The sequence below is a fragment of the Puma concolor genome, chromosome B2, assembly GCF_028749965.1.
Source record: "Puma concolor isolate L17-30 chromosome B2, mPumCon1.1.hap2, whole genome shotgun sequence".
NCBI classification, from domain to species: Eukaryota; Metazoa; Chordata; class Mammalia; order Carnivora; family Felidae; genus Puma; species Puma concolor.
The window spans coordinates 69,274,213-69,290,336 of record NC_141671.1 but is presented as its reverse complement, the minus strand read 5'-3'; the positions used below and the strand labels follow the sequence as shown (position 1 = coordinate 69,290,336).

Here is a 16,124-nt window from a genome sequence, read left to right as displayed (position 1 = left end):
GAGGAATGACTCTGGAATAGGAAGGAAGAAGGAAATACACTCAGGATAATGTTAGCTGACTCTGTTGTAAAGTAGGATGCTTGCGATCTTTCAACGTCTGCAGAATATGGTCCTATAATAGCTTTCAGAATTAAATTCTGTTCACCCAATTTCAAGCACATAAACAGGAAGTGAGGATTTTAATGTCTAATACAAGCATGTAAATGCTTCCTTTGCTCATGTAAATGCAAAAATATAATTATCTTATAACTTCCTAAAAACCTAATCTTGGCTCTCTTTTCTCTGAAGCTGTTGGGAAAATAAATGATTTAATTGAATATTTTATGAATAAATGTAGGTGTGACACAGTATTGGTTTTATAAATGAACAGAACAACGTAGTTATTTTATTATGAATATGTGTAGATATTACAAAGTAATAGCACTATTTCTTTTAAAGTTTTATAAGATCTAAATAGAAGCATATCTATATTAATAGAAAATGCAAGTATTTTTAAATTGTAGAACTTGACTATAGCAAGTATAAAACAATATCATTCTGATATCAAAGAGCTAGTTAATGTATGAGGATTCCTCCTGCCATCACCCATATTGTCTTTCTAAAAAAAAATTTTTATTTTTGAGAGAGTGCAAGCGGGGGAGGGACGGAGAGACACGACAGAGGATCCAAAGTGGGTTCTGCACTAGCAGCAGTGAGCCTGATGTGGGGCTTGAACTTGCGAACCATGAGATTGTGATCTGAACCGAAGTTGGACGCTCAACCAACTGAGCCACCCAGGTGCCACCCCTCATCCCCGCGTGTTATCTTATGTTTTTTCTTATTGTTGGTTACAGCTTTGAGAAGTTTTGGTTGTGAATGCATAGCTCGTAAACATTTATTGCTGATCAAATGATAGTCCAAAATTATATTCTTAGAATGTAATTTTAGAATTTCATTAGGCAGTGAACTCATTCATCATAGAACATCATGCATTGTTTGTTTTAGAGAGAATACTGAACAGCTCATATCCTTTGCTTAAAAATAGACAAGCAATTTTTTGCTTTTTTTTTCTCAAAGCAATTATCTTCTTTTCAGTCCAATTTTCTCTTCTCTGGTATTCAACAGGGCTTCAGTTCCAATGAGCTTTCATTTTACTATGCTGATCATGTAGTTACGCCATTTTTTTTTTCTATCTGCCTCAGAGCTGTAGAATTTTAAATATATTTTTTTGGCCAGAAGCATATTTATTCTGGTATAGCAAAGCCTGTATCTTTTGACTCTCAGTGATTGCCAAGAACAGGATACTCGGACTACTAAATGTAAGGAGGCAGTTACCTAGTTAGGAACACAAATTTTTGGAACCAGACTCTCTGGTTCAAATTCTGATTCTGCTACTTATTTGCATGCAACCTTGATCAAGTTACTTAATATCTCTATGCCTCAGTTTTCTTGCCTGTAAAATGGGGGATAATAATACCTGACTTAGTGGGTTATTGTGAGAAGTAATGGGTTATTATATATATATGTTAAGCCCTTATAACTGTGCTTGGCACATATTAAGTGTTACATAAGCATTTTTATTATTATCCTGACATCTATTAACTTTCCCTTGAAATTTTAACAAAATTCAAAATAATTCACAATCTATGAATTTCTTTCTACAACTTTTATATGCAGGTAATAATGACCCAACTGTGTCCAGAGAACCTAGAAACATTTTCCATAAGTTTTGGATAATATGCTCTAAGTTTTCTTCATCTTCATATGTTCATTTTCTCATTCAATCATTCCTATTTATTGAACACTTATTGTGGTGCTTGAGTAGTCAGTAAAGAACAAACAAGAAACATTTTCTACTACCTGGGAGCTTATATTCAAGTCTTATATCCAGGCAATAAACGTCAACAGAGATGTTTGTTTGAAAACTCCCCTCATAACTCCCCACCCCTGAACTTCATTTTGAAGCAAATGTTAAACTGATTAATTTTTTACTTAAAAAAAAAATCACTGTGCCTCTTTAAATGCACCAATGCAGTAAACTTTGGTTTTAGAAATGGATGTAGAGATAATGTGCCAACTCTCTTAATTCATTTGCTTTTTTCTCATTGATATTATTAACCTCTCTTCATGTTAAAAAGTTTTATCATGACTCATTCTTGAAGTTGGGAAATTCAGCTATAGTTGTAAGTATCAGATGTTCTTAGAATGCTCACACTTAAGACTGTGGGAAAAAGGTGCAGCTGAATGGTAATATATTAACAATATGTGTTGAAAAATCAGTTCCTTGTTGACTGTATACAAAACACAAATTTCTAATAGCTCTTAATGGCACTACTTCCTCTGTGGATTATGTAGGAAATTCTTTTGTCTGAATAATTGTTCCCTGAGGAAAGCTTTCAAAATAATTTCACTTTATAAAGAGGGATAGAGAATCCAAGTGTATATATGTGTGCACATGTGCATGGGTGAGATAGAGAAAGAGAGGCTGATTATTGTGAAATACTGAGTTAAACAAGCACATGTGCCAGTATAATTAAAGAATATAATTTGAAGGTAGCAACAGTATCTAATTATATAAAATACTCTGTATGCTGTTGCTTGTGATCACATTGTTTAAAATGAACTAATGGCAATAATGGACTGCTAATCCAAGTGTTATAGAAAACAATGGTGGGTGGACTAGATTTTCACTAAAGAAAAACAAAACAAAACAAAACACTGAGAACCCTAATTGTCTGGATAGTTAGAGAGGAAATAGCTTTCATGCTCATGATGGAATTATCTAGGCCCATAAAGGTAAAGTGGGCTATTTCCTCTCAGTTATCTTGGCTTGAGCTGTAAGTTCTCTGCTTCTATAATGTGAACTTAAAAACATTTTTTTTAATGTTTATTTATTTTTGAGAGAGACAAAGCGTGAGCAGGGGAAGGGCAGAGGAGAGAGGGAGACACAGAATCTGAAGCAGGTTTCAGGCTCTGAGCTGTCAGCACAGAACCTGACACGGGGATCAGAACTCACAGACCATGAGATCATGACCTGAGCTGACGTTGGACACTTAACTGACTGAGCCACCCAGGTGCCCCTAATGTGGACTTTTAGTAAGAGTGAAATGATACATTCCTGGAGTCCTCTGCAGTGAAATGGTTCTCAACCTGGTGGGCTATGTTGTGTGCGGTATGTACATTTTTGAAACAATAATCTCTCCACACCCCTTTGTAATTTTTAAAAGTTCTCATGGTGATTCTAAACCATGTTCTAGCCCAGTCACACACTTCTACCTCCTATCAGTATCCACTTTTTAGGAACTGTGAATAGATTGTTTCTAAGAGATCCATTAGTGTTCTAGAAGAGTCAATTAATTTCACATAAGAACACTTCCATCTTAATAGAAGCCTTTTTAAAAAATCAAGCTTGAAAAAAAAAAAACAAAAAAAAATTTAAAAAAAAAACAGGTCATGATCTCACGGTCTGTGAGTTCGAGCCCCGCGTCAGGCTCTGGGCTGATGGCTCAGAGCCTGGAGCCTGATTCTGATTCTGTGTCTCCCTCTCTCTCTGCCCCTCCCCCGTTCATGCTCTGTCTCTCTCTGTCCCAAAAATAAATAAACGTTAAAAAAAAAAAATTTAAAAAAAAATCAAGCTTGGCCTAGACCCAGAAAGACTAAGAATCCAAACAAATGCAATTTTATATGTGAATAGTAGTAAGTAAATTAAGAGTAAAGGATGAATACTGTTAGCGTGGTGGCTGGGATGGGAAGAAGGAAGATGTTTTCTAATGGGTTGAGGTATGGGGGGGGGGTCAGTGAATCTTGGAGGTGAGGGTAATTGTTTTAAAAAGAAGGACACACACACACACACACACACACACACACACACACACACACAAACCCCTCTTGTGAAAAGTGGTAGCCTTTCCCAGAGAGAAGTTAAGTGTTATCAAGCATATTGAGCACTTCTCACAAATTTACAATGCTCAAAATATTAAATCCATGCCTTTACATGTCTCCTTGGTCTAGTTTCAGTTTGCATGTCAAAAAAAGAGTATCATTAGACTGATAAACTGATATCAGGAAAGGGACCAACCTTTATAATGGTGTTAGTGAGGTTTTTGTCAGGGCAGTATTCTAGTGTGTTAACAAATAATGGCGTGTGTGTGTGTGTGTGTGTGTGTGTGTGTGTGTGTCCCTTCCTACTTTACCTGTGCTAAAGGGATCTCTCTCAGTGCCTCTTACATATGTAATAAATAGTCCCCAAAACTAGTTTAGCACACTTTTTTTCAAGTAAGTCTAAATCTTGGCAGATTAATACTATTTTAGGATATAAGAATAAAATATCTTCAGACATTCTTCATGTGAGAGTGCAGAGTAGAAGTGACCCTTCTCTGGTTTTGGAGACTGCAGGGTTAATGATGAGGCAAGTCTGTCAACAGCTAGAGGTGTTTCAAGCCCTGGTTTTCCTGGAGGGTTCTCCATTTCTTACTTTGAATGAATGACCTGAGTGAGAATGCTAAGATTTTCCTTCTTAACCTTACTCCTTTCAAAAACATAGTATTACAGACATTCCTTTATGTTAACCTTATTTTAATAACATTCAGGTATTTAAACTGATCAAGTCTGATATGACAGGGTAGGTCATCTAGCTATGAAAGTAAAACACCAGTGTAAAACACTGTCTGGAACGATCACTTTCTGTGAAGTTTACCAACAGTTGTGATACATTTTAAAAAGGCTTTTTAAATTTAAGAACATTTATCTGAGACTGCCTAATTGAGAAAACTACTGCACATTGGTAAATTGCTCTGCTCAAGACAACTGCTGCTATTTCTTCATCATATTTAAAGTCTCAAATCACAATTTGTATTTAAGAGCTTCAAATAATAATTACCTCTGTGTAATGAGCAGAAGTCCTTAAAAGGGTCTGCCGGTTTCCCTGAAATCTTTTACAGAGTGAGCAGAGCTATATCCACTGATAACCCAGCTGCCGAGGAACTGAGTAAAGCCGGCTCCAAACTTCTCAGCTGTTGACAGGCTTGACTTGCTGAGAACACTGGTTAAATATAGCACGCGCGAGCTCAGCTCCTCAACAAAGTCATTGCTCCGACAGTGTTGTGAAGGGAGCAGAAGACGAGAAATCTAATCTCAGAACCCAACAACACCTAGCAACAGTTGAAAAAACTTTTAAACAAAAGTCTGGGTGGGAGATATACAACAGCCTCCAATTTCTGCTGATCGGGATTTCAGGGAGAAGAAGCTGCTTTCTTTCCCCTTCTCTCTACTCAGTTTCCTGCATGACTTCAGCTATTGGCCAGTCCTAGGAAAGAAAGTGGGAAAAGCTTTTTCCTCTGTATTCTTTTGGGTTGGATAGTTTTCCAGGACTCCAGTCTCTCTTGGGCTGTGGGACAAGCCACTGGGTTCTTCAAAGGATAAACTACCTCCATAAAGGACATACTCTTGGTTAAACAAGCTGCCGTCAGGTAAGACCAAAATAAATAGCTATTTACTGTCTTAAGAAATTTCTGCTTCTACAAGAAGTGTTTTCTCTCAGATTCTGTGTTGTCAGTTTCCTTTGATTCTTACTGTTTCCACTGTGTGATAACACATTTAAGGAATTATCATAATTATTGTGAATTATTTTTAAAGAATCAGTACTGTCATCTCTCTCAGAATTATGCCAATTCCTTTTTAAACACAAAGATTGTTATAATGTTTTAATAGCCATCACAATATTTCTGCCAAGTTATCATTCTTTGGCAGGTAACAGAAATATGGCAAAGGACAAGTTCACAGCTCCTTTCACAGTTAAGAAGGCTAAACAGTGGAAGAGATCTTTTCCCTAGGAGCAAAATAACGTTGATTTACTGAAACTAGCTGAGCAGCTTGTGTGGTAAATGAGAGGAGAGTCCTGTATGGTGTTTGTATTGCTATACTTAAGACGCCCTGCTATCTGCTTTTCCCTTTGCTTGATTCTCTGATTACACTGGTACACCTTGTGCTGGTTCTGACCTGGTTACGTTACAGTCACCCCAAATGCTTCTGACTAGGCACAAAATATGGCTGCTGTAAAATCACTACTTTTGCAGTTGTTGAATATAAACCATTCAGGAGAATGTTTTTTTTTGTGTGTGTGTGATTTGGAAAATGATAAACTGAGTAATTGCTTGTGTATAGATAAAACAGGTTCTGGTTTCTAAAATGGAAATTGAATTTATTAGAAAAAAACTCTTTCTAAAGTTGTATATGTGTGTATATGAGTGTATTTACTATCATGCGAAGGAAATCCTCCTTTTATCTGTTGGTATATTGTCTCCTCCTCCATGAGTTGCCATGCGATTTTATCAGAAATGCTTAGAGTGATCAATTTCACATTGATTCTGACAAAAGTTGTGGCTGAATGTTGGGATATGGTTATTGAGACGTGGTGTCTATAACTGGGCTAGATTTACATAAGAAATTTTGTTCCTTTAAGTGAACATGATAATTTGGATGAATGTTCTAAATCTTAGGATAATATAAAACATACAGATGCACATTTTGAAAGGGAATTATTTGAGTCTATATTGTTAACTTAAACAAAGAATTTACCCAAGACCAATTTTGAACAGGTTGTTTATTGACATTAAGAATGTATCAACCTTTCAGTAAGTGTTCCTATGTTAAGAAAAATTCATTAAAGCTCATATACCGAATATGCAGGTAAATGAAATAGTATATACATTTCAGTATGTCCAATGCTTCATAATTCTGATTGCATGATTAGTTTATGAAGTAAATGAAGCTAGTCATATATAACGAATGTATACAAGTAATAGTGCAAAATGCATTCTGGTAACCTTGGTATCAGAGAATGAAGCTCCTGGTGCTTTAGTGGAGATGAAGTATCTTCGTCTTGAAAAAATTTTGAAAAGTCAGAACAAAATGCTTTACATTTTTCTTGTTTTTATCTTGGGAAGGGTCACATTGTTGGCTTACAAATGTATGTGTAAAGCCAAACTCTGCCATTAGTTCTAGGCATGTAATTTCTTTTGGAGTTAATGGAACACTGTGCAGATAACTGAGTACAGCATTTGGCCTTGAGTGAAATCTATTCTTCAAAATGAATCAATTTCTGAGAATCATTGTCTTCATGGCTGTAAATTTACTCATGAGAATAAAAAATAGCTGAAGTTAGACCATGTGCTTCCCTCCAGTATATGAACAATGAAACCCTCCATGAACCGTGCGGATTCTGTTCTCCTGTTCACTCAAATTCACGTTTCTATGTTATTTCGCAAACTACCCTTTCCCCTTTACCATAAGGGTTGTTAGATTCCATTGTTGTATCTCCTACCACACTAAGACCTCTTCCCTTTACTCTCAGTCTGGATTGTAACAATGCTGGCCCCCCTACCACCCCTCCTTGCCATCCAAACCATTTTGCCAATGACCACAGGGTTAATTTTCCTAAAACATTGCTCTACTTGTTTCTCTATTCTTCAGTTATCTTCTGGGACTCCTGGTTGCTGCCAAACACCTAGGCTGGGTATTTTGAAAACCTTCCATCATCTGGCATGTACTTAACTTTTCCAGTTTCACCTCCCATTACTCAACAAGTGTCCTTCTGCTTCAGATATTTCAGATTTGGAGCCATTCTCCAAACACATACACAGTGTGCATTTCAGTGCTACACCCCTGCCTGTTTCATTCCCCCTGCTTGGAATACCTTTCCTGCCTTTTCCTGTAGATACCTTGTCCACTCTTTAAAGCCCAGATCAGTGTCTTCTACTTTCACAATGAATCTCTGACCATGCCTTTTAGAAGTGATTCCTTTTTAGTTTAGACAGTTTGGTGCTCTGTTAGAATTAAAGAACGTTGGGACACGGTTTGTGTATGTAAATTCAGAACAATTTGATGAAGCAATTGGGTGCAAAGCGTTGTCCTAAGCATCGCTTGGTTATGGAGCTTTTTATCCCCATGCACACTGTAGATGTTCTATCAACTTTTTTGGCTCTAAATTTCTGATGATGAGTACATGACAAAGTATAAATAGGTATAAAATCAAGAAAAGCCACTTACAGTGCACTTTTTATCTCAAAAATTTCTCAAGGCAAGTCTTCATAGTTTTATTATGCACAGAGAAGTTACAAGTAATTCTAACTATGCTCATGTACCTGATTGTGGAGATGATGTACCTCTTGAGAATAAAATAGAAAGAACTATATATAAAGACTGTGTATATATATATGCTTGTCCTATGTATGCATCTCACCTAAATGCTATAACTCATAACTTTTATCATCTTTTGGTACCAGATTCAATTTATAACCACCTTTGGTACTGCTCATTCAAGTCATGGTATTTTGTGGATTGTCATGGATAACAATCTGGCTTGGAACATTAAAATATTTAAATATCATGTTGTGATCCCTTTTTTCTTTTTTCCCTAGATATTTAAAAATAGAGACATTTTTCAGATTTATTTTTAATCACTCATGAAGACCATAAGTAAGGCACTGTATGAGATAAAACATGAATTATGATTTTGAAGCAATTTTTTCTGTGTCCACCAAAAGAAAGGCATTCTCTTTATACTTTCAGATAGCAAAGGAAGTTAAATTTACTCTTCTACATGTGTTTAGCAAGAATCATTATAGGATTTTGCCAATGAAATTTGTGAAATATTTAATATATTCATTTAGCAATGGTTTTCCTATGGTTATATTTTAAATTTATTTTGTTAGAAGTGAAACTTGGTGCCAAAATACACATTCTAAACTAATGCTGATGATGTGTTTCTTTTTTGGAAGATGAACATGTCTTTGTAAAACAGGCGCCTTAAGAAATAGGGTTTTACAGAGCTTGCTTAATCCATATTTTTACTTATTTGTCTCATGTAATTTTTCTATACATGAAGATTTTAGAAAAGCAGCAGCTTGAGAAGTGAGGGGAAAGCTTAGGTTGAGATCTGTTTTAGCAGAAAGATTTCAGAGAGAACACTGGTAACGCCTTGTTAGAAATATGACATGTAAAAGACTGCAACATAAATTTGTTTATACATTAATTATTTTATTTTATTTTATTTATTTAAAAAATTTTTAAAAAATATTTATTTATTTTTGAGAGAGACAGAGACAGAGCTTGAGAGGGGGAGGGGCAGAGAGAGAGGGAGACATAGAATCCAAAGCATGCTCCAGGCTCTGAGGTGTCAGCACAGAGCCCGATGCGGGGCTCAAACCCATGGACAGTGAGATCATGACCTGAACCGAAGTCGGATGCCCAACCAACTGAGCCACCCAGGCGCACCTAATTATTTTAAATATATATAGCCATCGAAAGATAAGCTAATAAAATAAATTTTGTTTCCTTAAATGTGAATTGAAAATACAGCAAGGATATTGGTATGAAGGAGGAGGTAAGGAAGGCTAGTAGCACAGACAAGTCAAATGGCCTGGATTCAGATCTTCACTCATTACAACCCTGGGCAATTATTCTCTGTGCCTCAGTTTCCTCATCTGTAAAATGAGGATAACAATACTATCTTCCTCATAGAGTTGAAGATTAAATGAGTTAATAAAAGTTAGTTGCCTGGTAGACTTCTCAATGAATTTAAGCTATTATTGCTTTATTATCACATCTTAAACGTAGTTATCTGTTTATTTTAATCTTTGTTGCATACAAAATTCTTAGATATAGATATTCTGTGAACTCAAGTTCACAGATCATAGGAAAGGCAGAAGAATGTATTGTTTAAATTTGGAATCTTGTTTGGGACATACTTTGCTGCTGGGTACTCTAAGCAGACATAGTTTGAACGCCGGCCAATAATTTAGTATGGAATTTATGTTTCAAACCCTCTCTTATCTCAGCAGTCTGCTGTCTTATAGAATCATTACTAAAAAGGCTAAAAAATCACCCACAGCATAGACTCTTCTACGGTTTCTAAATTTGCACTTGGAGATAAAGTATGTTTATACATAGTGCTTGGGTGCCTCTTTTATAGCCTACAACACTGGGTAACGTATGGCAATGAAGACTTCCTCCTTCATAGAAAATATACTATTAAATTTATCACTCTTTATTTCTTCACTTAGATGTTTTGTTTTGTTTTACTAACCTAGTAACAGATAAAAATGAAAAGACCAAAAAAGGTCATCTCACGCTAGCTTTAACCTTACCAAATGGAAATGAATTCTTGCTATTCATTGTCCTTAATCCTATTCATTCTTAAACATGACAAGAAAGTATATTCCAAGGCAAACAAACAAAAAAACCCTTATATCATAAAGATGTGTGTGTATATTATAAGGTACTTATATTCTGTATATTTAATTTAGCAAAAATATTTGAAACACTCTTATAAACAGGGAAGTTTCTTAGTAGCTTTAGCTCCAACAAACCTTATGCCGGGTAGTTATGGTTTCAACCCGGCCATTTGCTTTATTTTTCCCAATTGAAAGGATAAGTTTCTAAAACATAAGGCAAACTGAGTTTTAGAATTGTCATTCTCTAATGAAAACCTTGCTATAGAAATAAAGTAGGAAGAAAAGAAAAGAAATAGGAACTTTTCCTGGCTTTACAGAATACATTTTTAAGACTTGAGGGCAAAAATATAGGAACCTCAGGAAAATACATTGAATTATGTTCTTCTTTTCCCTTAAATGGTCAGTCCTACTCTTTGGCTTATCAGTGAAGGGGAAAGAGTACTACTACTTTCCCTGTGGCAATAGCTGACGCAGTTTGATTTCAAAGGCAAGGCAGGAATTATAGAAGAACTTGGAATAAGGAAAGTCAAACGTGAATTGAGCAGTTAGCGCTAGCTGGCCACTAACCAGCTGATTGCAGAACTTGAGAAACTCCCAACAGAAATGAAGTAACAGGACGTTAACCAGCACCCCAGTCCCTGAGAGCTTTGTTTAAGCCACAGCAACACTGAAAAGTCAAAAGAAGGTTGGTGTTGCTTTTCCTTTTTGGGAAGTGGTGTCAATGTGCATAATATTGGGTGATTTATGTGTTTCTGAGGTCTGTGAAAGACAGACTAAAAAACTGTAAAGCGAATGCAGAATTGATCTCAAGTGATCTGACTGTAATTGAGCCCTTAGGGTTAAGGGATATTTCTGTTTTTGCTTTCTTGCTTAAATTCTGCCACCTACTTCCTTTACTCAAATATAGATGAACATGAGTGTTACCCGACTGGCCAAAGACCTTATATGTCTACACTTGAAAAAAGTCTTTTTTTTTTTTTTTTGCAACAACTAATTGTAACTACCATCTTCCCAAGTTACTTTGAAGAGATGAATTATCTGCTGCTTATCTTTGTAAGGAAAAGGTGTAAGAAATCCATGAACTGAACACATCAGACTTGGCCAAATTCATTCTATAAAAAATGATTTGCTGAAGATTTAATGCTGAAAGGCAATTTGATTAAAAACAGTAGACTGTTGACATCACCAAGACAATCAAGTTACTGCCAACTTGCCTTGTTTGTCTAAAAGATCTTTATAAAAAATAAGGTTTTTAGGAACACCCACACATACACACACAGAAATACATTCATAGGTGATATGGTAATAGGGATAAAAGGATTTTATTTTTTTTTATATCCCTTTAATATACTTATGTCTTAACTAATTCACTTTAGGGCCTGCTTCTTTGAGGTACCACAGCACAACAGGAAAGGAAGAGGCATTGCTGAGTTCATAATGCTATTTCAGTGTGGCAGCCTAAGTACATGAGGAAATGACGCCCTGGGCCTGTATTTGGAGCCTCACAGTTACTGTGACGACAACACACACACTACTGGAAAACAAAGATGGTCTGCTTGCCAGGTTGAGCCAGGAAGAGTTTGCCAGCTCATATTTTTCCTAATTATTCTGTAAATCTTGAAATGTGACACTGGAGATATGCAAGCCTCTTTGTATTTCAAGAACTGTTTAGTAAGTGATACATACTTGAGCAGCATGGTGTTTGGATGAGGGAGGGGTCTTACACATAAGCTTAACTTTCACATGTTGTCTTGATAGACACCATCTTCTGGTTTGGACATCACTAAACCAACTGCTTTGATCACAGGCTGTTGTTTGCTATGGTGCATAAGGAAGCCAACTGCATTGGTAGAATTCACTCCTTAGGGGCTTCTCAACTTTGGGTTACATATCTCCACCTTCTGTATGCTGTTCATTTCAGAGATCATTGACCAACATACCAGGTGTTCCTACCAATGACTGGGCATCTGAATCCCAATTCTTATATAATGATATAATCCATTATATAATAATAATAACTGTGTAAAATTCACCTCATCTATATAATGTATATCATATAGCTATACATAATTATTTACTATATACAGATGATGACAATATTGGGTAGCATGTACTGGAGATTATTGTGCCAAGCACTTCACATGGATGATTTTATTGACTTCTCATAACAACCTTGTGCGACATTAGTTTTATCTCTGTTTTATGGATTGGAAAAATGAGGCTGGTAGATGGTAACAAACACGCCCACTGGTAAGGTGAACATTCAAACCTAGGCAACTTGACTTTAGCTAGCCATAATTTCAACCAGTTTCTTGTAATGTAGGCATGAGTTCAAGGAAGACCTCCACCTAGGTGACTGTGAGATGTTTTAGTGAAAATTGTAGAATGTAACACTGCAGGGAGTCAGGTGCTTCTGCAGTCTGAAAAGACTCACCAAGAGCAAAGAACAAAGAGATTCAGGGCCAACTGGCGACTCTTCTCCCAGGTCCAGAAGTAGAAACAGAAGGGCTTCAGTGGCCCCTGGAGTTGGGCAACCCAGGAAAAGCCAGGCCTGGGTACTGGAATGCATAAGTTATTCTTCCACAGTTATTGATAGGGCAGTGTGATTCCCTGGGAGAGGGTGGCATGGAGCATTTGCTTTTATGAGTTATTAAGGCTGCTATTGTAGCCAAATCTATTGATACTATTGGGGTTTTGGTCTCCTTCTTGCCTCTGTTGACAACTCAGAACTCCACTTCTTTTTTTAAAAAAAATTTTTTTTTAACGTTTATTTATTATTGAAAGACAGAGACAGAGCATGAGCAGGGAAGGGGCAGAGAGAGAGGGAGACACAGAATCTGAAGCAGGCTCCATCTGAGCCATCAGCACAGAGCCCGACGCGGGGCTCGAACTCACAAACCACGAGATCATGACTGAAGCTGAGCTGAAGTTGGACGCTCAACCAACTGAGCCACCCAGGCGCCCCTCAGAACTCCATTTCTGTAGTAACATTTGAAATGCTCTGCAAATCTCTGCCTTGGTCATAAACATTCAGTTTGTTAAGTGTGTTCAAGAGAGAGTCCTACAAAATACTTATTCCAGGTGTTGGTGTTCCTTGAAGAAGTCTTTGGTGGTGTGTGTATATTGGTTGGAGGAGGCAAGGAAGGAGGGGATAGAACGTTTTGTTCTATATAAGAGCCTTCATAGGCTCCCCAAGACTCTGTTTAGGGAGTGAGTTGTCAATCTGGCATCATGTTGTTCCCTCAGAAAAAACCAGAGAGGTTGCTATAGTTTAAGGAAAATTATCCGATGCTTCAGCCAGTGGTTTGCTCCTGTGGAACAATAGTGTGAACTATTTTATTGGATATTTGATTTAATTCTTTTATCTTTATTAACCAAGAATTAACCACTAATGATGCTAAGTGTCTGGTCACTTGGATATAATTAAAATTTTTGAGTTTCTACTTACACGTATGGCATGGATTATCTGAAGTAAAAGGAGATAAATTCTAATAAAATTTTGATGGAACAGATAATGCTTTGCTTTTTCTTATGCCAGTGTCCATAAATACTCTATGTATCTAATATCCCAGGTGATGAGAGTGAATATTCCAGTAACGTAAATGTTTCATGTGAAGTGAGCACATAACAGAATGAATCTCTACTCTCTGAGAAATTTTATTCTATGAATTGTAAACAGTATCTTGTCAGAAATATATTAGCACACCTTGAGCCCCCGCCTCCTGCAACATATAGATAAACATTCATTACTGGTCAATACACAGGACTTATACTACTGCTTACCTGACGGGCTAAACACTCTTTGCAAATACACTCTTTGCACAGGTTTATTTAATCCAAAATAAAAGTACTGACCTATTTCATCAAGGTCCTCTGTTTCATTCACATGATCTCTCCTGATTTCCTTACAAGTAAACTCAGAACTTCCCTTTTGTCATCTCTTGTCTTTATGTAAAAAGGTGTAACAGTATCAAAGGAAGAAGAGAATTAGTGCTATATCCATTAGAGACAAAGGGCTTGACTGTTGGCTTCTGGAAGTTATTTTTTTCTTTTTTCTCATTCAGTTATTCTAAATTTCTCTTGGCAACAAAACTGAGATAGCCTCTTAAATAGAAGATATTAACAATTTATCATATTAATGCAAGAGCTATCTAAAACATTCTGTAAGAGCTTCTAGTTCTCTGGGTACTTTTGTACCTGGTCTGATTTCAAGCAGGAATGGGGGCTCTGAGTCTCACACTGTTGATGATTATATAGCTTTGGTCTTGAAGCCAACCTTACCCAGCAGGAAACTGAACTCTGAGTTCACTTGGAATGGTCAGAACATCTAGTCTTGTGGTTCTCAATACTCTTTTGCATCAGGCTCACCAGGGATGCTCTAAAAATTCAAATGTCTGGGGATATGCTCCAGAGGTTGTGATTCAAGCTCCTGAGTAGGTGCTCAAGTACTGATCTATTTTGGAAGCTTTTATGTGGTTGTAATGTACACCTGGGGTTGAGAACCAGTTATCTAGTTACAACCTCATCATTTAAAAGAAGATACTACTGAGGTGAAGGAAGAGAAGTCACTTGGCAGAAGTTACAAATTCCTCTGAGTACCAGTCTACTACCCTTTTTATCACATGATCATTATAAATAATAACGTAAGTAATATTTTAATTTTTTTATGTCTATGTATTTTTAAGACAGAGACAGAGCATGATCTGGGAAGGGGCAGAGACACAGGGAGACGCAGAATCAGAAGCAGGCTCCAGGCTCCAAGCCATCAGCACAGAGCCTGACGTGGGGCTCCAACACATGAACCATGAGATCATGACCTGAGCCAAAGTCAGATGCTTAACTGATCAAGCCACCCAGGTGCTCCTAAAATAGCTAATATTTAATGAGTGCTTTCTATGTATTAAGCACTAACACCTCCACAGGGCAGATACTCATATACTCTACATTTTACAGGTAAAAAAGGCTGAAGGAATTGTCCAAAGTCCCCTAACAAGCAAGTGGCAGATCTGGGATTTGAGTCAAGCAATTGGACTCCTCAGTTTGTACTCTTTTATTTTATTTTCTAGTTTTTAAAATTTACATCCAAATTAGTTAGCATATATCAGTTTGTACTCTTAAGCTCTTCATTGCTTTGCTGTTCTGGAGCTAACTCTGAGACTGTAAGGTGTTAAATGGTAGCTGCTTCCCTGTTTCAGCATCAGCGATCTTGTGGCAGCTGACCTTGGTGCTGTGATAACTAACTGGACTTTCTGCTTGACTAAAGATTGGTTCCTTGCTTTCTCTATTTGCCCAATAAGTGGGCCAATTGGAGACAACCCATTATCTTAGAGACTGTTCCAGGGTGCTCCATTTCCCCAGTGACTTTGTTTCTGTAACTGTATTTTCTTGCCCTTGTTCACTGATATAATATCTTCTGCCTTACTTTTGGGCACATATTCTTTTTATCGTTCCATGGAAATTCTAATCACAGACTCTAGTCTCCTGTTCAGACCCTTGACTTTTCCCCTAGTCCTGTGGCTTTGGCTGGTTTCACTATTTTCCCTGGGATTCCCCTATCGGGATGTACATACCATCCGTTAACTTCTCATGATAGCAGCAACAACAGGAAGGGATTAATTACTTGACTTCTTCTATGGCAGCAGGTGCATTGGAAACAAGCTGGTCTGTCCCATGGAACTGACTGGTCCCACAGCCAGTGGGTTAAATACCTTGAAGACCTTTGAAGTCTACATTTTTGGGCAGCATGTATAGAATTAATTTTCTGATTGATTCTGTAAGTTTGAAGTTCTAAAGAGCAGGATTTTTTACATGTAGGGGAAAATCTATAAGCATTGTCTGGTTAAATGAACCTTACCAAGATGAAAGTCATCAATGGCAAATCCTGTAACACAGATTATTCTAAGCAATAGAATC

The 16,124-nt window shown here is 36.9% G+C and overlaps 1 protein-coding gene across 3 annotated transcripts in view; it reads left to right on the top strand.

The window, feature by feature from the left end:
• Positions 1-16,124, top strand: part of FILIP1 (filamin A interacting protein 1) — a 222,715-nt gene that overhangs the window by 27,413 nt on the left and 179,178 nt on the right. The window contains exon 1 of one of the 3 annotated variants that reach the window (XM_025925728.2): positions 4,958-5,447. The exons of the other annotated variants lie outside the window; for them this stretch is intronic. The gene's annotated coding sequence lies outside the window, so the exon portion shown is untranslated. Of the gene's footprint in view, positions 1-4,957; positions 5,448-16,124 lie in introns of those variants that run through there. 3 annotated transcript variants of the gene reach the window in all.